This window comes from Xenopus tropicalis, chromosome 8 (assembly GCF_000004195.4).
Source record: "Xenopus tropicalis strain Nigerian chromosome 8, UCB_Xtro_10.0, whole genome shotgun sequence".
NCBI classification, from domain to species: Eukaryota; Metazoa; Chordata; class Amphibia; order Anura; family Pipidae; genus Xenopus; species Xenopus tropicalis.
The window spans coordinates 114,689,479-114,713,078 of NC_030684.2; the positions used below are offsets into that span (position 1 = coordinate 114,689,479).

The window sequence follows — 23,600 nt, forward strand, 5'->3', positions numbered from 1 at the left end:
CCTTCTATGGCACCCGATCAAAATCTTTTAACCTGGCCGATCGGCGAGTCGACCGATAGCAGCTTCCTGCGATATCAGTTGACTCGCCGACTTGCCATACACGCACTGAATATCGTACGAAACGGGGTTTCGTACAATATTATCGGTACATGTATGGCCAGCTTAACTTCTATGTTTGCGTAAGTATCGCTACTTATCACAAGACAAATCTGTCTCACTGCACTTTAGTAAACATGGGAGTGGCGTTAATTTTGTTGCAAGAATGTTTGCAGCGATAATAGCCAATAGTTTTAGACAATTTTTACAAACTTCAATAAACAGATGCCATTGTTTTATTGAAAGCTATGGATAGTATTCTGTTTTACCCAGACCGAGAATGGCATAGTGGCATAACAGTAATTACTCACCTATAGTAACATGGGGCCAAATTTGCACATGCCTTAGACCTTTACCATAGTAGTGACCAGATAAGGCAGGAACTCAGAGAAACCAACAGCTATGTAAATAAAGGAAGTGTAGACTTTATTATAGGACCACAAAGAACAGCCGTGTACATTTTGTGCCCCTGAGCACTTACGGTAATTAGAGGCAGCCTTTGATTAAGTGCTCTAAGGCACAACATAGGGAAACTGACCATCCTGAAATAAAGTCTGAACTGCTTTCATTCACCTGGTCATTGGTCATGCCTGTCTTACATGGATTCCCAGAATAACCTAAGTGTTTAATGAACATTTACAGGAAAGGAAAAATATATTAAAACCTATTTTAAGAAAGTATACATTTCCACCCTAAAATTGCTTCCCCCACCAGAGGTGCAGGCTATTTTTGACCCAGGCAGCCCCTCCGAAAACCGGGCTGTCCGGGTCAAAACCGAACAGGTGGCAACGCTAGCTATGGCACATGGGAATTTTGGCCCACAATTGCCATCTGGCAAAAAACAGTGGTGGCTAATACTACTGAATGGACAGCACCCTGTTAGATGCACATGGGATGGTGGCAGATATCAGCACCAAAATGCTCTTGCTAGCTTTTATCACCAAACTCCACCAATTGCCCATTCATGAGCATCACATTTCACTAACGAGTGACTAGTGGACATGACTATTGCTATTTTTCACTGGACTTAATCCACCTTAGTAAATAACCCCCTCAATGGTCAATTTTATTGGAAGTGAATAACTTGCCTGTTTGGTTTGGGATTGTGGGGAGAATACAGGTGGGAAGCCTCGTAGGCCTGTGCAGAACATACAGACTCCTTGCAGACAGAATTTAAATAGACTGCGAAGGAGAGTTCTGTTACATGTTGTGGCATATAAACTTCATGCTTCACTGACTATAAAGGGAAGATAAAAAAATGTCCTTTATTTTCCACATATCACACCATGTCTTTGTGTAAGAAATCTTCCCTGTCTTCCTGCCCAAAACTGAATTAAAATAGGGCATTACAGCAGACTGGCAGAAGGTAAAGGACCTGTTAACCAGAAACTTGTTATCCAGAAATCTCTGAATTATGGGAAAGCCATCTCCAATTGACTGCATTTTGATAAAATAATTCGGTTCATTTAATTTTTCAAAATTATTTCCTTTTTCTCTGTAATAATAAAACAGTACCTTTTATTTGATCCTAAATAAGATATAATCAACTCTTATTGGGAGCAAAACAATCCTGTTGGGTTTATTTAATTGGTTAAATCTGTTTTTTAAAAGCGCAAACAAAATTTTTAATATTTTTATTTTTTTTATATTTAATTTTGAAATTTCACATGGGACTAGCCATGTTCTTCCTTTCCCAGGGTGTCACAGGCATGTTACCTGTGCGCTGATAAACTTCAGTCACACTTTACTGCCCAGCTGCAAATTGGAGTTATATCACCCACTCCCTTTCCTCCCCAGCAGAATAGCACTCAATAGTAAAAAATCCAAGTCCGGCTTTAGACTCCTCCAGTTACATGAGAGTAGGAGAAACAATAGGTTATCTCAGTGCTGTCCAACTAGTGGTCCATGGCCCCCCACCTGTCTGGCTGCTGTGATTGCTTACCTTTGTATAAGCTTTAAATGGTATCAGTAATGAGATTAACTGGCCCCCTGCATGGTTCACACCTCAGATTCAGGTGTGTGCCATACTCTGCCTGCCCTATGCTGCCTGTGTGTGCCATACTATGCCTGCCCTATGCTGCCTGTGTGTGCCATATTCTGCCTGCCCTATGCTGCTTGTGTGTGCCATACTATGCCTGCCCTATGCTGCCTGTGTGTGCCATATTCTGCCTGCCCTATGCTGCCTGTGTGTGCCATACTCTGCCTGCCCTATGCTGCCTGTGTGTGCCATACTATGCCTACCCTATGCTGCCTGTGTGTGCCATATTCTGCCTGCCCCATGCTGCCTGTGTGTGCCATACTATGCCTGCCCTATGCTGCCTGTGTGTGCCATACTCTGCCTTCCCTATGCTGCCTGTGTGTGCCATACTATGCCTGCCCTATGCTGCCTTTGTGTGCCATACTATGCTTGCCCTATGCTGCCTGTGGGATGTGAACCTGGCAGGAATTTGGTTCTAGGAGTTTGTTAGCGTTTTTAAATAGTCATTATATGGTCCCTAAGGTATGTAATTATGTGCTGAGGGTTGCTATGCTATCCACACGGGAGGAGGAGGCATATGGATTTAAGGGTGTGTCTTAATATGCCATTATATCATTTTTTCACATATGAAATAAGGGGGATATCCCTACAGTGAGCACCAACCATTTGGGTTTTTGCTGTGCTACCATCATTAATATGGGAATGGTTAACACATGGATGTGATTTTAAGTGGGTGTGGTTTAAAAAAGGGGAGTGGTCAAAAGTGGCACAATGCAATGAGATGGCCCCTACACACCAATTTTACAACTTAAAAAAATACATTTGTTGGTTCAAGAATAACATGTTAAATGGTAGAGTGATTTTTTTGCTATGTAAACAGTGTAACTTAGAAATAAAAAATACACCATAAAAATGGAGATCCAAATTACGGAATGGCCTCTAATCTGGAAAACTTTAGATTTTTAGCATTCTGGATAATGTATCCCATACCCTATATCCCTTATGTATAATGTTGCAGTGGCACCTGTCTGTAAAGTTTAAGCGGCATTAAACTGAGATATTCCCTGCTTATCTCTAATTATGTCGGTGTATTGATAACTGCAGGACAGCTATGAACAGTTGCATTGATTGGGAGACTGAGCACAATAGTAGAACCAGTAAAACATTCACCAGTTAAGGGAAATAATGAATTGCTTCCTGAATTCATCGTCTCATATCAGATTCCCTCTGGTGTCGCATCAGCACTGTCGTGTTCCGGGAAACACTATCATTGGAAGGATTCGACACCAAAGGGCATGTTGTCCTTATGTACTCAGCCATTCACACTTCCTCTGATCAGGCGTGAGACGCTGCACGGGGAGCTGATGTGCCAAATGAACAGAATGAAACTGTACAGGAGGAATAGTCTGGCAACTTCTCCACCCGAATGAGATAAAGCACACATTCAGCGCCTGTTTTTGTAAATTCAACAACTTTCCTCTCTAGAAGAATCAGTTTAACATAAGCACGGAGGGCTTCCTGCACTGGTGTCGTCTTCCCTAAAAGGGGTTCTCCAACCAAAAAGCTGATTTCTGTATCATAACAGAAAATATAATTCTAAGCAACTTCAGGCATTTATTAAAAATATTCAGCGGTTTCGAAGTTGTGCGCGAATGTCATGGCATCTGAAAGCAGTATTTGCGTAATACTTTTCTGTTCTCTTCAAACAATGTAGCAGAAGCCATTTGTACTCCAGGTTCTGTTGACGGTCCAGATCTTTTAAACTTGCCATTTCCAGACGGCGTAGTAGCTTCTAGCTTGTACTTTAGCAGCAGCTGTTGGTCAGATGTTGGGCACCTCCGTTAGAATACACTATTAAAGTAATTGTAAGGACGCCAGCTAACTATATAGAATGTGCATAATAGAAACCAGTGTGGCGTGTCACTCCCACAGGGAGGCGGCTGCTGAATGCCGGAGTTCAGGTCACTTTCCTTTATGTCAGGGGAAATAAAGAAGCTGTGTTTGCTTGCACTGCTGACAGCAGATTTGCATTTGGAATGAAGTGGCCCTACTGTGTGTGTTTGCCATATCGCTGCCATCTGCTTTACCTGGCAAGGGCTAAACGGGAATTTCTCTATTTTAGTTGCAGAATGGAAATCCTCTCAAACACTGTGTATTCAGTGACAAGGGACCATATGTGTTTCTATAGGCCAGCATACAGGGACAGGGGGCAAGGAGTACCTGTGCCTATGGGAACAGAAGGTGCAATATTAACCTCGCGCCAGATTAGAAGGATTTAGAATCAGGGGCCAAGCTCAGCACTATTAAATGCAGGGGAACCCTGTGCTGAATGGCTGCCTGCCCCTGGAGTTCCCTAGCTTGTACGTCTAGATAATGCACAAGCTAAGGGGAGTTTCAGAAAATACCACATGATGCCCAGCCATTGTCCCCTCTGTAGACAGCATTGCATACAGAGAGAGCCACTCTTGCACCTCTAAGTGCAGCACCCGGGGTCACAAGACTCTGCTTATGAGGGGTATTATTAACCAGTATTTTCTTTTGTGCAAATCCTTTCCTTACTTCCTCTGCTACTCCATCCAATACCAATAATAATCTTCCACTCGTCTTTCTTGTTCTGAAAACTACAGCCCCTCTTTCCCTCTCCCTTGCTCTGACTGTGCAAGTCCGTCACACTCGACCCTCCTCAGTCCTTGGCTGAAATTCCAGACACACGTTCTCCTGTACACAGTGTGCTACACAGTTACGCAGGAATTCAGCACTCAGCCTTACTAACCTTACATCTCACTTTATTCCTTTTCTCCTCTCTGCCTCAATACAAATAACTAGGGCACAAAAAAGAAAAATCTTAATTTAATTTTCTGTAGTTATCTCTCTGATCCATAGCTCCTACATACAGTCCCTCCCTTCCTTGCCCCATTCCCCAGGCCTTGCAGGCTAAATGTAAGGGGAATTCCATTCACATTGCCCAATCCCACCGGAACCAACTGAAATAGAACTTTTTCAAAAGCTCGTTCTTTAGCTCTTCTGGCACAGACGTTTCTCCTCTTAACCTCACCTCTCGCTACGTTTTTTTCTGAACCGAAAGGTGCCCATGTCCTCTAATGTACCTGACTGGTACCCATGGGGCAAACAGACAGATACTGGAGCTATCACCACCTCCTGACCTCCTATCTTTAGGGTTCCCTCCATGCCCTGCATTAATAGGCATAATACAGTCCAGCAGTATTGTCAAAATAGGCCAAACTGGCCTTCCAAATCTGGGCATGTATGGCAAGCGGTTAATTTTTTTGTGTCAAGGGAATAATTTATCCCATTATTCAGGTGATCACGGTTCTGCTTATGGAATCTTGCGGTGCGCAAGAGGTTCTGAGGACATGGTACAGGAAAATCCCTTCCACTCTGCGGTGGAAGCCAAACATATGCCTGAAAAGGAGGCGCCGGGGGATATCCCAATGAGCAGCCAGTCAGTGGTACAGAAACCCCCTTCTTTTGTAGCTAAGCTGTGCAACATAGATTTTAGGAGTGCTTTTAACTCGTGCAACTTTCTTTTAAAGGAAAACTATACCTTTAGAAAGAATACATAACCAACACATAGTTTATATTTATATATATAAAGTACATTTATAGTGTATACATCTTAATTGAGACATACACTGTTCCAGGGTATAGTTTCCCATTAAGCAAATAACACATAGCTCCCATTGAAAAAATAACGACGGGCAGAGCCACTGCAATTTGTTAGTGGGCACTTTCAGTCCCAAATTGCGTTTGTGCTTGTGCTACCCACTGTTTCCTATTCAAGCAAATGGAAGGCCTGAAAATAAGTCCCCCTGTGACATGACCCATAGAGATAGCTGCAAGACAAGTATTGCAGGACTGAAGCTATGCCGACTGGGTGGGCCTGTACATTTGTGTGCCTGGCTAGTTCCTGACAGCCCTACTGATGGGAACATGCTTGTGGCTACTGTATACAATGCACCTAATGGGATTTCAAATCCTCCCGACCTTCAGTGTGACCTTTGTGACCAAAAAGCAACAGACTCAGCCTGAGAAAAAGTGCTCCCAACCAGTTCCTAGTCAGCTGGAAGCAAACAGCAATTAACATGATTGCGGAGTTTCCTGATCATTATCTGAGCAATATCTGTCACCCCCCGCCTGTTTTTTTTAACTTAAGGAGACATTACATTGGCCTAGTATAGATTTTGTATTGGCATGTATGGATTTTCTTGCTCTGTAAAACAATGGATGGTACTTCCATGTCTAAGAAATGATCCTTTCAAATGATTGCATAGTAAATCTAAGCGCGTATTTTACTATCTTTAATGATGATTAGGTGAATGAAGGGCCTGGAATCATTACAGTCGTTCCCTGATTAGTGCAATTATGGCTGCTTCCACTCATATGAATCAGCTGAGCTATATAATTAATCCTGGGCGGGTATCTGTTAAAAATATGTGTTTGAAACATAAGTCAGCAGAAACTGTATTTATAAACACAGTACCGGTAGCTTTTCAGCCTGTATTCTAGGAGATAAAGCAAATGTACAAATGTAGCATCGGTCAGCAGGGCTGTTACTGGCAGTTGTATGTCTATATGTTGTCTGTTCCCACAGCTGCATTATAATTTCCATTCGTTTTACATTGAATTTAAAGGTCTCCGATTGTGTTCTCTGAGCAGCTGTCTGAGACGGCACATTTTACCTTAGATCTCCCAAATCATAGACTTCAGCGCGTTACCTCTACTGTATTAAGACCACTTGAATGCACTTTACTGCCTACAGAGAGTGAGGGAAGTGACAGTAATAGCCACTCATTTAAAGGGTTATTTACTCAGTGACTCATTTCCCTTTCTGACTCACTATAGCTGAACCCTTTCTCTTTAAATGGCTACAGTAGCTGTATTAACCCTGTTGCCCTCTCCTTATAAAACACACAGGTCTCTTCTACTGTAGGCTTTTGAATGTCTCACTAAAGGGAAGCTGTGGGCATTTATTGGTCTTCTAAATGCTAACTGTTTCTAACCACTGACTAGTTTAAAGGCAACTAAAGCCCTGGTTAAATATTACTTTTAAATTTATAGGATGATACCTTGCCCAAAAACTATCGTCTGGCAGGGTCCTTTTCTTCCAAGTTCATGGTATACCCTTGGCCATGGGTTGGAGCAGAACAAAAGCACACAGCCTTGGAATAATAGAAGAGGGAGGACCTTCTCCACCTTTTTATTCCAGATTTAATTTTCCCATCAGATTGGGGACCGCATTGGCTCATTGATGCAGTCCTCGGTTTGGCAGCTCCTATACCTTTGTCGGCATATAAGGAGAAGATCTGCATGTTTGGCAACCTCACCTAATGAGCGGATCTTAACATGTTTGGCAACCTTTATTCAAATCACTGCCTAGTTGCTAGGATATATTGGATCCTAGAAACCACAATACCGCTGAAATTCCAAACTGGAGTGCTCCTAAAAAAAAAGCAAAATAATTACAAAAACCACAAAATTAAAAATCGAATATCACACAAACTACCTACTTTAGTGACTAAGCAGCTATCTGCCCATTTAAAAGGACATTTACACTGACCAGTTGTAAATTAGAAAATGCATTACATGGCTTTTTCATGCCGAGTAATGGCTACCACAGTGTTTAAAAAAATGCTTAGAATGTTATTCCTTGGTAGAGCTGAGCAAGCATTCTTCCAGGGTGCACACAAATATGACCTTTTCGTTGCAAAATAACCTATGCACGTGTGGCTAAATGGACATGAATGTTTCTGTAATAGGTTGAAGACATTATGGACGACTTTTTAACTGCATATGCTGACCAAGGTTATTGACCAGTCTGCTAACTGATCTACAGGGATGTCTGAGTTGTTGTTGTTAGGAAGGAATTGAGTTTCTGGCTAAATTGGCTAATGCCTCTTTTGGGTTTCCCCCCATTTCATGAGTGGATTTACCTTCTCTGTCCCCCAGACAATTTTTTGCCCCCTCGCAAAACTGATATGGGGTACTGCATATACATATAATACAGTGTCCATATTATGATATCCTCCAACAATTACATAGTCACGCATTTGGCTTTTGCTGTGTCAGGTTATGGGTACATCTACATGTGAACATGCTCCCACCCTGTAATTTGGATCAGTTTTCAGCGCTCAAAAGTGCTGCTACCTCAGTGGTTAGCCTTCTTCCATGCACTGTAAGTCCTCCTCCATGCTCCTTTTTTTAACCTTTGTCAGCCCTGCTGCACTGTTTTTACTAAGTGGCCATACACGGTCAAATTTAAGATGCTGATGTGACCCCTTTAGACCAAGTCCAATGCTTGTATGGGGCCCTTTTAACCCGACCATTATCTGAAAATTGTCCAGATATTAATCGGGCAGATTATAAAATACTACTGGGGCGAGGACCACATTGGCTTGTTGATGCAAGCCAAATTATTAGATTAGCCCAATATCTCTCATCTCAAGATGGGCACATCAGGGAAAGATGCACTCATTCAGCGACCTCACCAAACAAGCAGATCCTTGAGTGTATGTCCAGCTTTACCCTGACTCCAGCCCTGACATTACAGTTTTAGGGTTATGGTTGGGATACAGGATGACTGTGCATGCATGCTAGTGGGCTGACTTTGTTTAGAGAAAGCAGCATGGAGGGGGCTGATGATTGTAGTACTCTCCAATCCTGACAATAAGTTCAAATTTCAGGGAGAAAGCAGAATGGATGACTAGATGTTCAAATATAGGGTTGCCACCTAACTGGTGTTTCACTGGCCTATCTAGTAAAATACCAGCCTGGGCCAGTATTACAAATTTACCAGCAATGTACTTGCAAGTAAATTTGAAATAACTAGGCCTCTGACCACAGTAGGACTGCTCCTACTACCTTCCCAATTTACCCCAAATTCCTTATCTCTGCTTCCCCTCTACCCACCCAACTCTTGTTTTAGGCGCCCTGTTTGTGTCATTACCACACCCCTTACATAGCAGTCATGCCCCCTTATGGACCAGCCCCCACCCCGGATGGTAATGTATCGGCCAAAAGGTGGTTACCATTTTCACAAGATATACGGATAACTCAGTGAAAGCCGAATGTGTGACCATGGCAGTAACGGAGGATGTCCTAATATGTACACAATTTGAGCAATTTTTTTTCACATTCATTTGGTAGAAATTTGTTAAGCTTTTTGCTGTATGTTACAAAGGGAAAATCAATCCGAAACAATAAATGGAAGTGAGTAAGGAAGTTGAGGTTTAGATATGCTGTATATTTCTAAGAACAATTTACATTTATTATATTTTCAACTGACTTGCTACCATATAACCTGTAGATCAGTGTTGGTAAACTTTCTTGTGGGACTCTTATTAATTCTGTACTAAATCCCAGGTCTCAAGAGTCATTTAATCACATAATAAAATTTGGTGCCCAAAATTTGGTGGCAATTAATGGATTCTGGCAAATGCCAGGGGATGCAAGATCCTTAAAGAAGGAGGAAAGGCTAAGTCACTTGGGGGTGCCAAAATGTTAGGCACCCCCAAGCGACTTTAATCGATTACCTTGCACCAGCCCAGGATATCTGCTGCGATCGCTCCCTTCTTCCTTCTGTCGTCAAAATCCCTGGGCCGGCGCATGCGCAGTAGAGTGAAAAGCCGACTTTTTTGTTAAAGTTCCACTATTCACTCTACTGTGCATGCCCAAACGCGAGAAGAAGGAAGAAGAAAGCGCTACCCAGGGCCGGTGCGGTTTTCTCCTAACAGGGGCACCAGCCCGGGGTACAAGGTAAGCGATTAAAGTCATTTGGGGGTGCCTAACATTTTGGCACCCCCAAGTGACTTAGCCTTTCCTTCTCCTTTAAGGGCTTATTTATCAATTTTTGAGTTTGTGAATTCAAGGTTGTTTTTTTAAACTCACTTATTGAATTTTCCCTTATTTATTAATGTGGTGAATGTGCAATTAAAAAAACTCGAATAGCTCGAATTAAATATATGGCTTGACTTTGCCTAGCACAACTTCCATCGACGTCTATAGAAACTTGCAAGCTTTTAGATGGTAAATTTTTACATTCAAGTTTTCAGGTTTTTTGTTCTTAATAAATGCCAGACATTCAAGTTTTTGAACAATAACTGGAATTTGAGTTTTTTAGTGCAAAAAAAAAAAAAAAATCAAACTCGACTTTACTATTTATTGGGCTGGTGGGGGGGGGCTGTTTGGGCCCCGTGTGTATTTGAAATGCCAGGGCCTATTTTGAATCACAGTCCGGGCCTGATGCCCACACAGGGCCCCCTGTTCAGAGGTTCATGTAAAGTTTATTTTTGCTATACTGAGTCTGTGGAGCAGAGGCTGTTTTGTTTTTATTTTATGGATTCTTTTTAAGATACAGTTTGAAATACATAGTAACATAGTAAGTTGGGTTGAAAAAAGACATACGTCCATCAAGTTCAACCATAATGCCTATATATAACCTGCCTAACTACTAGTTGATCCAGAGGAAGGCAAAAAAACCCCATCTGAAATAAATGAAAACAATTTGGTGACCGCTATGATCTAATGGGACAAAACATTATTTATTATTTCTGTTCATAATATATAAAATATATGTGATTTTTGGCTGCTTGGGTGGTATATTTTTAGCAAAGAACCGCACTTTTATTTGCTATATTTTTTTGTCTCTCATAGGGAATATACTGCACCATAACTGAATGAAGTCTATGGGAAAATATAATTAAAGGTACCTGTAAGTATTTTTTACCTCCTATTAAATTTCTTTTATAAAAGGTATAAAATGGCAGCTGCCATGTATATACGCAGATATCCAGCAAGTCCATTTTGTCCTCACCTCAGTTTATAATGCACCTTCCCCCTCCAGATAAGTCTGTTTAAACAGGAGAACTGCATGATGTCATAAAAGCTTGTTCCCTCGTAAATTCTCAAGTTGAACTGAGCACCCAATGGCGCACAAGGGCACACACTCTTGGCATATTTTCAGCCCTGTGTAATGGGCCGAAGTGTAAGGTGCCGCTCACCCTCTCCCGTCTCTTTTAACGCCGCCGAGGAATCCTGTGAAAGCACACAGCTTGTATAAACAGTGTATAATGAGGCATCCGGCAAGTCAAACAAAAGAGCAATGACAATCCGCTTGAAAAACCCTTGTTGTGCTTCTTTAATACCCAGCACTAGTAAACAAACAGAAATCCTTCATACAGGGGTTATCTGGCTTTGTATAGTGACATGCACCTACTGTGCAGCTCCAAAGGGCTCGGTCACTCGAGAATCCACTAAGAAATCAGCAGGGGGACTTCAAGTCTGACACTCGAGGACCTTCCAGCCTGCAAATAGAATAGCTTTGGGAGTTGTAGTTTAACACCAGTTATATGGCCACATGTTGGACATGACCATGGACTGCTGCTTTTGCTTGTTTGGGAAGGGGGGTTCCTTTAGACTTGCTGCTTGCTTTATGATCTCCGACAGCAAAGTGGCCTAATGTAGTAAACAACATGCCCCCTTTTGTAAAATTTAAGAATATTATAAGTCACCAAGGAGGCATCAGGGGAGGACCTCGGCGGCAAGGGAAGCGCCAACAGGGTCGGGTCTGGGCCGCTAGGGCCCACTGGGTATTTTCCCGGTGTCCCGGTGTCCCGGTGACCCAGTCTGACCCTGAGTTCCATGATTTCTAATTGCCTCATATTTTACAACAGTGGGTACATTATTTATTATAGTACACAAGTTTCAGTGAGTCACATGACAGAAATGGCATCACTGAGCAGTGATTATAATTGATGACATCACTGAGCACTGTTTATAACGATATAATTCACAGGATATTCGTGGGACTTGTTTATTATATATTAATAATAGAACAACTCATTGTCCTGCATTGTTTGCACTGCAGTAGGTGATCATTAGCATAGACAGCTGCTTTAGAATAGCAAGTAAATGCCGCAAAGAAAATTTGATTCATAAAGAAGGTTGTGAAAAGAAGAATGGGTAACCAGCAGCTCTTCCTATGTTTGTGTGCCTCCCTGCATCCCCCTAGGCATAAGGAGATTCGTAGTGTAACAGCATTTCAAAATTCCCAATTGATTAACGCTCTTAGAACAAGTCTGCCTGATAGGACACATTTCAGTGCCGTGTCAAGCAGACAGTAATTATGGGCCCCTTGTGCTGTTTAAGGCTGCCACATTTCGATTTGCTATTTGCACAGTGCAATGCCCAAGGGCAGGTATTGTATTAAAGGAACATCTCTCAGCCACCCACTGCCAAGCACCACATCAGTGGTAACTTATGCAATGTGCAAATGGCACCCTGCACCACAAAAATGAATGGGCCTCCCAGCACTCTGTTAGAAATAGGAATCTAGAAATCTTTAAACCAGTGATCTCCAACCAGTGACTCAGGGGCAACATGTTGCTCCCCAACCCCTTGGATGTTGCTCTCAGTGCCCCCAAACCAGGGAGTTATTTTTGAATTCCTGACTTGGGGGCAAGTTATGGTTGAATAAAAACAAGATTTACTACCAAATAAAGCCCCCTGTAAGCTGATAGTGTGCATAGAGGCTGCCTAATGGCCAATCTTAGCCCTTATTTGGCACCTCCATGAACTTTTATGGTGCTTGTGTTGCTCTCCAAGTCTTTACATTTTACTGTGGCTTACGATTAGGAAAGTTCCCTGCTTTAAACTGTGAGTCTAATGTTATGTGGCATAAGGGGCAAATAACAAAAAAAAAAAAGATTATTTAACTGTAAATATAATTACAGCAAAGCCTTCTTTAAATAACTGCGCTAAAAATAGCAGAGCTATTTCTGACTTGTCTCCTTTCTATTTTATGCCTAACCTTTATTTTATTTATTTATTTTGCTGCCACGGAAGGCAGTGGGTGGAAGTGAAGCCAGTGGTATATTAACAATGCTCTTAGCAATAAAATGCAGGTTGCACTTGTATAAGCACTGTAGGTACAATTATTATAAATTATAATTTATTCATATAGTAGTTACAGAGATTGTTGTTGTTGGTGTGTTTCAATGCTCTTGTCAATGTGTGGGTCACATGGGCAGGCCACATGTATCCACTCTGTACTCAGCATGAAATCCAAGATGGCAGGGTTACATTCCTCAAGAAAATAGCCTGTGGTTTTCTTTTATGGGAAACATACACTAGCTGGGGCCTCATATTGGCACACCCAGTGTTTTAACTTTTAAATTGAAGTGATGGTTTATCCTGTTTAGTTGTAGTCATTACTGTATTTATAGTGTGTAAGCCAACATCACTGGTGATATTGGCTATAGCAACTAGGGATGAGCCAAATAATTCGCCTGGCGCGTGCATCACTTTCTCTGTGTCAAGAGAATGACGCGCGCGTCAGAGAGAGCGATGCCTGCGTCAAATCGATGTGTGTCGAATTTTATTATTAATTATTTTATTATTATTTCGCTCATCCCTAAAAGCAACCAATCAGCAAATGAATTTGAACAGTCACCTACAAGTTAGAAAACAAAAGCAAAGATCTGATTGGTTGCTATGGGAAGCATCATCGGTGATGTTGGTTTACACACTATAATAAATATGCCCCTGTGTGAAAAGCTCTATTTATTTAGACACTATAATAAATATGCCCCATGTGTTTATTTTTCCAGAAAATTATGTGGGTGGGAAGCATTTTTATTTGCACTGCTGACTTCCTCATCAGGAGTTTAGAATCTGATCATATGCTACAGCAGCAAATGGGAAGTATAAAGTAAAACTGTCCAAGAATTAACCCCTAAAACAGTTGTTTGAGTTAAAGGAATGTGGTATTATAGGTAGGCCTGAAGGCTGCACTTCACACAGGATCACCTGTTTGGTTTGGCTTTATTTTTCCTTTAAGTAGAGTGTAGCAGAGATGAGGAAACAAGGAAAGACGTGGGAAGGATAAGGGGAAGCATCATGGGGTAGAAGGCAGGCAAGCCAGACTACATGATAGAGTGTGCTTTGTACAACACAATTAGATCAGGATAGAAAGGGCGGCAAGAGACCCCAGGGGTATCAGGGCAATTAGGAGGGAAGTACAAGAGCGTGCCAGCAGGGAAGGGTCTGTGTGGGAAGAGAAAGTGAGCAGGTGGGAAAACCAGCTAGAATTTTTAAGGAGGAACAAGTAGAGTGCGATAAAGCAGCTGAAAGGAGGGAAAATAACAACAGACGACGGGGTAAGCAGGGGGGCTATGGAGGGAATGCATGGGGGAGAGAGCCTGCAGACAATGACAGGGAAAAGAAGTGCACAAGAGAACAGATGTAGGTAGCTGGCATATAATACCATTAGGGCAGAGATAGAACGTGCCGCCAGTTGTGAGTCTAACAAAGGATGCTGGGAGTTACTGTTCAGCAGGTTTGCTACCTTGTTATATAGAAGCCATATCATGAATAGATGTGAGACTGCATATCACAGGAGATTGGTGCCTATATGTTATGCTGTGTAAAACAAAATTAGGCAAAAAAAAAACCTGTGTCGGAAGTCGATTGAAGAAAAAATTTGTTAAAAAAATGATGCTTTCTTTTATGTTACAAGGCCTGGTAATGTATGGTGAATTTAGTTGCCATTTTTTGACCTGAGGCCATCTGAAAGGGCTGACCTGCCAGTTAAATGCTGTGCCTGGGGGTTAGTAGCCATGCCCCCATATTTTATATATTGTGCTTGGAGTCTAAATAGCCACAATTTAGCCATTATTTCTCTCTGTAATGTGTCGATGCCCACTGCCTCTCATTTTATAAAGTGAGCCTGAGGTGTCAATGCTCACTGCCTTTTTTCATTCATGAGCCTAGGGTGATAGTCTTTTATCTTTTAAAACATATATACCTGTATAATGTTCTTAGGGTTGTACCAACTGCACCTCCCTTTACATAATGCGCCTGGGGTGCCAGTGTTCGCTGCCTGTCACTATAAATAATATACCTAAGGTTCCAGTAACCACTGCCTCTCAATGAGTATAATTCGCTCATGTTCACTGAATAATGTGCTGGAGATGCCATTTCTAATTGTTATCACATTATTTCGTGCTGGGGAATCTATTCCATTACCTACTGTACTCACTGTATTCCAACTTTCGTTGCTCTCGATGATAAATGTTCTGGGATCCCTTTATTCATTGCTCTTGCAGAATCATGTGTGGGGAATGCAATTATCCATTGTCATTTATTATGATGATGAGGGTTCCAGAATGAATAGCTCTAAATCTAAAATGTTATAGTATTAAACTACCATAACAGTTTGTAAATATTCTGTAAATATTTGTAAATATTCTGCCAGACCGCTAGTAGCCACCTTCTGCATAGACAATAAATATTTAATCACTAATCGTGGGGCCCCATACTATTCTCAGGGGGCTCCCCAATGATTAACCCATTGGTCACTTTGGCCCCCTGGACGGATGGCCTTCCCAACATATAAAAAGGTGCCCTTTTTTTTCAAAAAAAAAAAATAGCCCTATGCACACATGGTCACATCTTTAAGACCTGTATTGACTGATGGTTTTTGTAGCTAAAGGAACAATTGATTGTGTTACATATTGTATATGTATAATGTAAACCCAACAAATTATACTTACATATCCCAAAAAATACACTTTAATGGAACATTAACTCCAAAAAATAAACATTTTTTGAAGTAATTAAAATATAATGTACTATTACCCTGCAGTGGTAAAAATGATATGTTTATCAAGTTATAGTTTATATAAATAAGCTGCTGTGTAGCCATGGGGGCAGCCATACAAGCTGGAAAAAATTAGAAAAGGCACAAGTTACACAGCAGATAAGCTCTATAGAATACAATGGGAATCTACACAGCTTATCTGTTATCTGCTATGTAACCTGTGCATTTTCTCCTTTTTTCAGTTTAAATGGCTACTCCCATTGCTACACTGCAGCTTATTTATATAAACTATAGTAGGGTTTCTGAAGGAAACACACAACTTTTACCGCTGCAGGGCAATAGCACACCATATACATTACTTTGATAAACTTTTAATTTTTTGGTGTTACTGTTCATTTAAGATGGGTGTTAACCCTTTTCCTGCAAAAGATTGTAAAATTTAACTGCAGATTTAACATTTCCTCATTCTTTGTTGCTTGTACAGAGTTCACTGCAGCAGGTTGACATTCAAAAGCTGGCTATTTGCTGTGCACACTGCATTGTCAATGGGGCTCCTGCTATGAGAATATCCTAGGGACCAAGGTTCTTTTAATCCCACCTGTGTCCGACTGTGACTCCCAGCATCCCTGACAGCCAATGAAGCTGCATTTTTTTGAGTCTGAATATAATATTTAAAAAAAACATTGAAGTTATTATTATTATTTATATAGCGCCATCAATTTACACAGCACTTTACAGAATAGAGGGGTACAAAAGACATAACAGTTAACATGTACATATAAACAATTCACAAAATGAATTTTGTTCCTATGCTCACATGCAGCAGGAAAAATGTGATCGCCATGAGCCTTAATTCTTATGTCCATAATAGTTAGGTAATCTATTTGCTGAGTGCTGCCCTTACGAGCATTCTACCTTATGGAAACACATGGGTAAATGAATCTAATTTTTCTTTTCTTAGTCTGTAACCACGGGGACAAGACCAATGCTCAAAGCAGAAGTCATATATCAGAGCCTGTTTTTACTGCATTCAGCATTGGTCACTGTGCCTGTAAGTGCAGACCCACACAGTGGACAATGAGCACAATTAACACTTGTGTTACTGTTTTCTCGTGGAATTAACCCATTGGATATAACTAGATTGCACTGCTGTGTTTATGTGTGCGGGTTCAGCTTAACCGGTGTGATAAACTGTGGCACCCATCATATTTTTCAGTGGGTGATATGTGGGTGACAGGAGCAAGGGCAGGTTGAGACTCCTTGCCCCAACGTAATGTCATTTCTGGGAGTCTGATCAAATCAGCACTACAATTATAGGGCTATATATTTGTTGTTGAAACATGCCACGAAGAGCCCCAGTATAACACGTGCTGGTGAATGGAAGCCACCATACCTTGAAAATATTGCTGGTTTGCATAACAGTTGTGCTTGAGGTAAAACTGCAGGCAAAACGTTTAAATGACGTAACTGTGCAATAATGCAAACAAAAGACATTTTTGAGCAGTTTTCTGCAGGCGACACAGTACCCTCAGCCCTGTGACATTACCCTAAAGATGTTGTAACAAGATCAAGGTTAGGAAGCTGACATTTACGAATTTAACATAAACAAATACACGGGGAAATTTAAGCTGCTAATTCGGCCCCTTCAGACAGAGTGTTTGGGCCCTGTTACACAGCCTACCCAGTATATATCTGCCTGAAAAATCATCCAGATATCTACTAAACAGGTGTGAAAATGTAGAGGAAGAAAATCTGGAGGCCACTCATACCCCAGTCTAACCCTGCCCACCTCAAGGTGGATCTTTAGGGCAATAGCACACAGTGAGATTTGTCTCATGTGGTAGTTGTGCACTAATGCCTTCTCATTGCCTAACATATGAATTGCTGCAAGTAAAATATATGACAACCCATTGCAGGATGTTGCCTTCTTTCACATTTTTCCACGAGTAATATATTTCACTTGCGGCGATACAAATGTTAGGCAAGGGGAAGGCATTTTTTAAGAGATTTGGAGTCAAATCTTCTCGTCCGCCAGCTGCCTTACATGTATGGCCACCTTTACATTGAAAAGTGATTTTGCCCTTAAATCTGGAATTCAGTGGAATTGCATTAAATTCAAATGGTGGTCACAAACTTAAATAGCATGTGAACGCAAACATAATATAAGGCCTAAATCAGCATATTTGTATATGGCAATATACTTGGGTATTCCATCTCAGTATGTCTGCTTTATTCACTTAATCCCTGAACTAACGTTTGTGTAATTTTTTCCATAATGCAAAAAATGTTGCTGCCCTATAAATGTCAAAGCCAAAAAAAAACCTCAATTTAGTGTTTTTATAATTATGTATAATACATAGGGTGTGATTGTTTGCATCACAAGTGCCAAACGTGCTTTATCTAGCGAGGCCTTCCGATTTGGTTCCCAGGGACTGTGCGCAGCAACACTCAGTGAGCACCTGTCCCGTGTTGTAGTGTGTGTTCTGTGTCAAGTGCTTGGGAATGCAACTGCCTAGGGTCACATGGAACTGACATGGGAACCATGCTTTCTTTCTTCCCCGTCATTGTTTGGTTGAAACAACTGAAAGTAAGCACAAAAGTCAGCTCTCCCCCCCACCCCAACCTCCTGATTACATTAAAATTAACATAGTTATTAAATTGACTTTGGGTTTTGAAAACTGTGCTGAAAACAAACAATATTTAATTTGGAATTACATCTAAATGTGTTTTACAATTGAAATTCGATCCCTATAACGGTATTATTATCCTCTTCAGTTCATTGTGGAATTAGCTAATTCTGCATACAGGTATTGCTGATTTAGATTGACTTTTATTTCCCCAGATATTGTTTTTTTATATGGGACCTGCCATACAGTAACCATAACTGTAATTTAAATAAGATATCATTGATAAATCCCAGTCAAACGGGAAAGTTATAAAGTAACGGGAACGTTATAAAATAATGGTTTCTACACTTAATGCAGAAACCTTGTAGGTTGATTGGCTTTTAATCAAACTGACTCCAGTGGGGCAAAATTGTTCTTGTGCAGTTGCACAAAGTGACAAACCAGAGTTGTAGTTTAATGTTTCTATCTGCAGCTGACTAATCGAAGCTTATTGCTAATTGGCGGATATTGGTTACTGCACAAAAATAAGAATGACCCAGTGTGCAATCGTGTTTAATTGAATCAATTTGATTTAGTGATCGTCAACCAATTGCCCACCACCCCCTTTGATGTTGCTCCCAGGGTCTTCAACATAGGTGCCCATTTTAATCACGAATTGGGGATTATTAGGGGTGGGAAGAGGGTATTACAAACTTACCAGCAGGGACATTGCCAGCAAATGTATAATACTGACCCCAGCCTTGGCTGCTATATTACTGGCTAGGCCATCCTCAAAACTTTTTTTTTTAATCTGGACCAGTACGCTGTTTCTTCATATATGTGCCTGATGGGGGTACTACCATTTTATGATTATTTTGGAAAGTACCTTTGAAAGAGACACACTGGTCCTGGTACAAAAGGTAACAGGCTGATGGGGGTACTACCATTTTACGATTTTTTTGGGAAAGTACCTTAGAAAGAGACACACTGGTCCGGGTACAAAAGGTGGCAGGTTTGGTCACTAATAGATACCTAACAATTTGCAATTAAGCAGTTAAATGGGAGGGTTGAAAGGATGCCGGGCCTAAGCTGGCATTGGCATTGCAGCAGCTGTGTATGCGCCTCTGCGTGCGCCGAGCTGGATTAATTACAGTGTTGACTCATAGCATGTAGGATAACTACAGGACCCCTGACAACATTCACGCATAGGGTTTCCTTGACATGAAGAAGGTACTTAGAGTGTCAATGAAGCATGCAAAGAATATCTACAGCTCGCAGCAGGGCCTCATTACTGCCTCCCAGTCCATGAGTTGTCTTTAGTGTCTTCCTGTTTATTATGAGGCCATTACCCACCCCTCGTTGGATATAACTCTTTCCAAAACAAATGCTTTTCCACCCTTTCTTTGAGTCGGCTCCATTCACGTCTGCCTAGAACTCTTCACTTTGTAATGTATGACAGCAACAAATCCCAGTGGATACAGCTTGGCAGAAAATGTGGAAATAGTGTAAATGAATAATGATGATAATAATTATTGTTCATTACAATGAGTTGATTACGCTGGGTCTCGGTTCAGCGCTTGCTCTTATCTCGCTGCTTGTCTGACCACATATAGAAACAAGATCCTAACAAAGAGGCTCCATGTCAGAGGTGCTACGCTGGGGAACAGTTTGAAGGTTCCATCGATCTGCAGTCAGCTTGGTGTTTTAGCCTCGAGTCTGTACGTAGAAAATACTATTCATCTCTTACAGCCCTAATACAAAGGTCTACTTGCATGGTGTGTGGGCTGAAAATAGATTATTAAGTGATGTCCTGATGTCTGTATATACCACTCATTTCTTTTCTGCTGTAGTTATATAAAGGGACCATATAATAATCTGTCTAATGTTTATGTACCAGTCGGTCCTTCCAGCAGACACAAGGGCATCTATTCTGATTGGAAGAAAGAGGTTCCATCTTAATATTTGGAAAGTTTTTTTCACAGTGAGAGCTGTGAGGTTGTGGAATTCTCTCCCTGTTGTGGTTGTACTGGCAGATGCATTAGATTGCATAGAAGGGGTTGGAACAATTTAAGGCAAATGAAAGAAATACAGGGTTATTCAAAATAGCTTGTAGTACAAGTTGTTTCAGGGACTGGTCTGATTGCCATCTTGGAGTCAGGAAAAATGTTTCTCCCTGTGAGACAATTTAGAGAGACTTTGGAGGGGTTTTTTTTTGCCTTCCTCTGAATCTGGTTGCCCATTCTCTATGGCCACTCTGTTTAGGCAGGGTACATCTCTGGTTGCCCATTCTGTATGACCACTCTTTTGGGCAGGGTACATCTCTGGTTGCCCATTCTGTATGACCACTCTGTTTAGGCAGGGTACATCTCTGGTTGCCCATTCTGTATGACCACTCTGTTTAGGCAGGGTACATCTCTGGTTGCCCATTCTGTATGGCCACTCTGTTTATGCAGGGTACATCTCTGGTTGCCCATTCTGTATGGCCACTCTGTTTAGGCAGGGTACATCTCTGGTTGCCCATTCTGTATGACCACTCTGTTTGGGCAGGGTACATCTCTGGTTGCCCATTCTGTATGACCACTCTTTTGGGCAGGGTACATCTCTGGTTGCCCATTCTGTATGACCACTCTGTTTAGGCAGGGTACATCTCTGGTTGCCCATTCTGTATGACCAATCTGTTTAGGCAGGGTACATCTCTGGTTGCCCATTCTGTATGACCACTCTGTTTGGGCAGGGTTCATCTCTGGATGCCCATTCTGTATGACCACTCTGTTTGGGCAGGGTACATCTCTGGTTGCCCATTCTGTATGACCACTCTGTTTGGGCAGGGTACATCTCTGGTTGCCCATTCTGTATGACCACTCTTTTGGGCAGGGTACATCTCTGGTTGCCCATTCTGTATGACCACTCTGTTTAGGCAGGGTACATCTCTGGTTGCCCATTCTGTATGACCAATCTGTTTAGGCAGGGTACATCTCTGGTTGCCCATTCTGTATGACCACTCTGTTTGGGCAGGGTTCATCTCTGGATGCCCATTCTGTATGACCACTCTGTTTGGGCAGGGTACATCTCTGGTTGCCCATTCTGTATGACCACTCTGTTTGGGCAGGGTACATCTCTGGTTGCCCATTCTGTATGACCACTCTTTTGGGCAGGGTACATCTCTGGTTGCCCATTCTGTATGACCACTCTGTTTAGGCAGGGTACATCTCTGGTTGCCCATTCTGTATGACCAATCTGTTTAGGCAGGGTACATCTCTGGTTGCCCATTCTGTATGACCAATCTGTTTAGGCAGGGTACATCTCTGGTTGCCCATTCTGTATGACCAATCTGTTTAGGCAGGGTACATCTCTGGTTGCCCATTCTGTATGACCACTCTGTTTGGGCAGGGTACATCTCTGGTTGCCCATTCTGTATGACCACTCTTTTGGGCAGGGTACATCTCTGGTTGCCCATTCTGTATGACCACTCTGTTTAGGCAGGGTACATCTCTGGTTGCCCATTCTGTATGACCAATCTGTTTAGGCAGGGTACATCTCTGGTTGCCCATTCTGTATGACCACTCTGTTTAGGCAGGGTACATCTCTGGTTGCCCATTCTGTATGACCAATCTGTTTAGGCAGGGTACATCTCTGGTTGCCCATTCTGTATGACCACTCTGTTTAGGCAGGGTACATCTCTGGTTGCCCATTCTGTATGACCAATCTGTTTAGGCAGGGTACATCTCTGGTTGCCCATTCTGTATGACCACTCTGTTTGGGCAGGGTTCATCTCTGGATGCCCATTCTGTATGACCACTCTGTTTGGTCAGGGTACATCTCTGGTTGCCCATTCTGTATGACCACTCTGTTTGGGCAGGGTTCATCTCTGGATGCCCATTCTGTATGACCACTCTGTTTGGGCAGGGTACATCTGTGGCTGCATATTTTGTATGCTATGCTTCCTTTTTGTTATGACAGAGTGCATTTGTGGTTACTCATTTCTGTAAGTATCACTTACCTTTCCCTCTGTTTGGGCAGGGATCATCTGTGGTTACTCATTCTAGATGATCTATATATGTGGGTTCTGTATACTGTGCCTTTGTGTCACGTATGTGGTTACGCCTTAATTCTAGTATTGATTCATCATTTCTGGGCAAAGTTGAATGTCCTTAGCCAGACATCTATGTGCATAGCAAGTAAGACAGCTGACCAAGCAACAGTTGGGTGGCCCAGGAGTATAGAATACCCTGGTAAGGCCCTCTACAGAACTATAGAATGAAAACCTCTCTCGTGTGAAACAGGACATTTGTTGGCAAAAATATTTTATTCATAGGTGCTGAATGAACACATAATTCATGTTCATATGATATATTGGTGATGGCCCATGTGTTCCAAAGAAAAACAAAATATTTAAAGGAGTTGCTCACCCTCTAATTAACCGTGATCTAGACCAGGGATCCCCAACCTTTCTTACTCAGCCACATTCAAATGCAAAAAGACTTGGAGAGCAACACAAGCACCATAAAAGTTCATGGAGGAGCCAAATAAGGGCTGAGATTGGCTATTAGGCAGCCTCTATGCACCCTATCAGCTTACAGGGGGCTTTATTTGGTAGTAAATCTTGTTTTTATTCAACCAAAACTTGCCACCAAGTCAGGAATTCAAAAATAACTCCCTGGTTTGGGGGCACTGGGAGCAACATCCAAGGGGTTGGGGAGCAACATGTTGCCCCTGAGTCACTGGTTGGGGATCACTGATCTAGACAATGATATTCTGAGAAAATTTGCAATTGGTTTTCATTTTTTATTATTTGTGGTTTGGAATTTCAGCAGCTATGTGGTTGTTAGGGTCTTGTTCACCTTAGCAACCAGCCAGCAGTTTGAATGGAGACTGGAATCTGAATTGGAGGGGGGTCTGAAAAAAAGCTAAGTAATAAAAAGTAACAATAATAATTAAATTATAAGCTCACAGAGCATTATTTTTAGCTACTGGGGTCAGTAACCCCTATTTGAAAGCTGGAAAGATGTAGAAGAGTAAGACAAATAACTCAAAAACTATAACAAATATATAATCAAGACCAATTGCTAGGGATTGGACATTCTATTTAAAGTTAACTTAAATGTGAACCACACCTTTAATTAACAATGAATGTGCCAGTTTGTGTACGTATTACAAATACAGTGTTGTTTCCAACACCCAAATGCTGTGTGCTTATCCTTAGTATGTAAACCAAGCCAAAAAATACACTTGGATAAATATTACTCAATGGATAATATATAAGTTGCACACTGGGCTATAATTCCAGTCACCTATAGCAGCCAAT

At 41.6% G+C, this 23,600-nt stretch overlaps 1 protein-coding gene and 1 long non-coding RNA gene across 3 annotated transcripts in view; one reads left to right on the top strand and one right to left on the bottom strand.

Moving 5' to 3' along the window:
• bahd1 (bromo adjacent homology domain containing 1) overlaps nucleotides 1-23,600 on the top strand; it is a 97,499-nt gene that overhangs the window by 6,789 nt on the left and 67,110 nt on the right. Inside the window, exon 2 of one of the 2 annotated variants that reach the window (XM_031890886.1) lies at nucleotides 10,745-10,802. The exons of the other annotated variant lie outside the window; for it this stretch is intronic. The gene's annotated coding sequence lies outside the window, so the exon portion shown is untranslated. The remainder of the gene's footprint in view (nucleotides 1-10,744; nucleotides 10,803-23,600) is intronic. 2 annotated transcript variants of the gene reach the window in all.
• Nucleotides 7,262-11,178, bottom strand: LOC116406588. Its single transcript, XR_004219595.1, has 2 exons — nucleotides 10,905-11,178; nucleotides 7,262-7,534 (listed from the first exon to the last, which is right to left on the bottom strand). It is a non-coding gene; the product is annotated as an uncharacterized LOC116406588 (long non-coding RNA).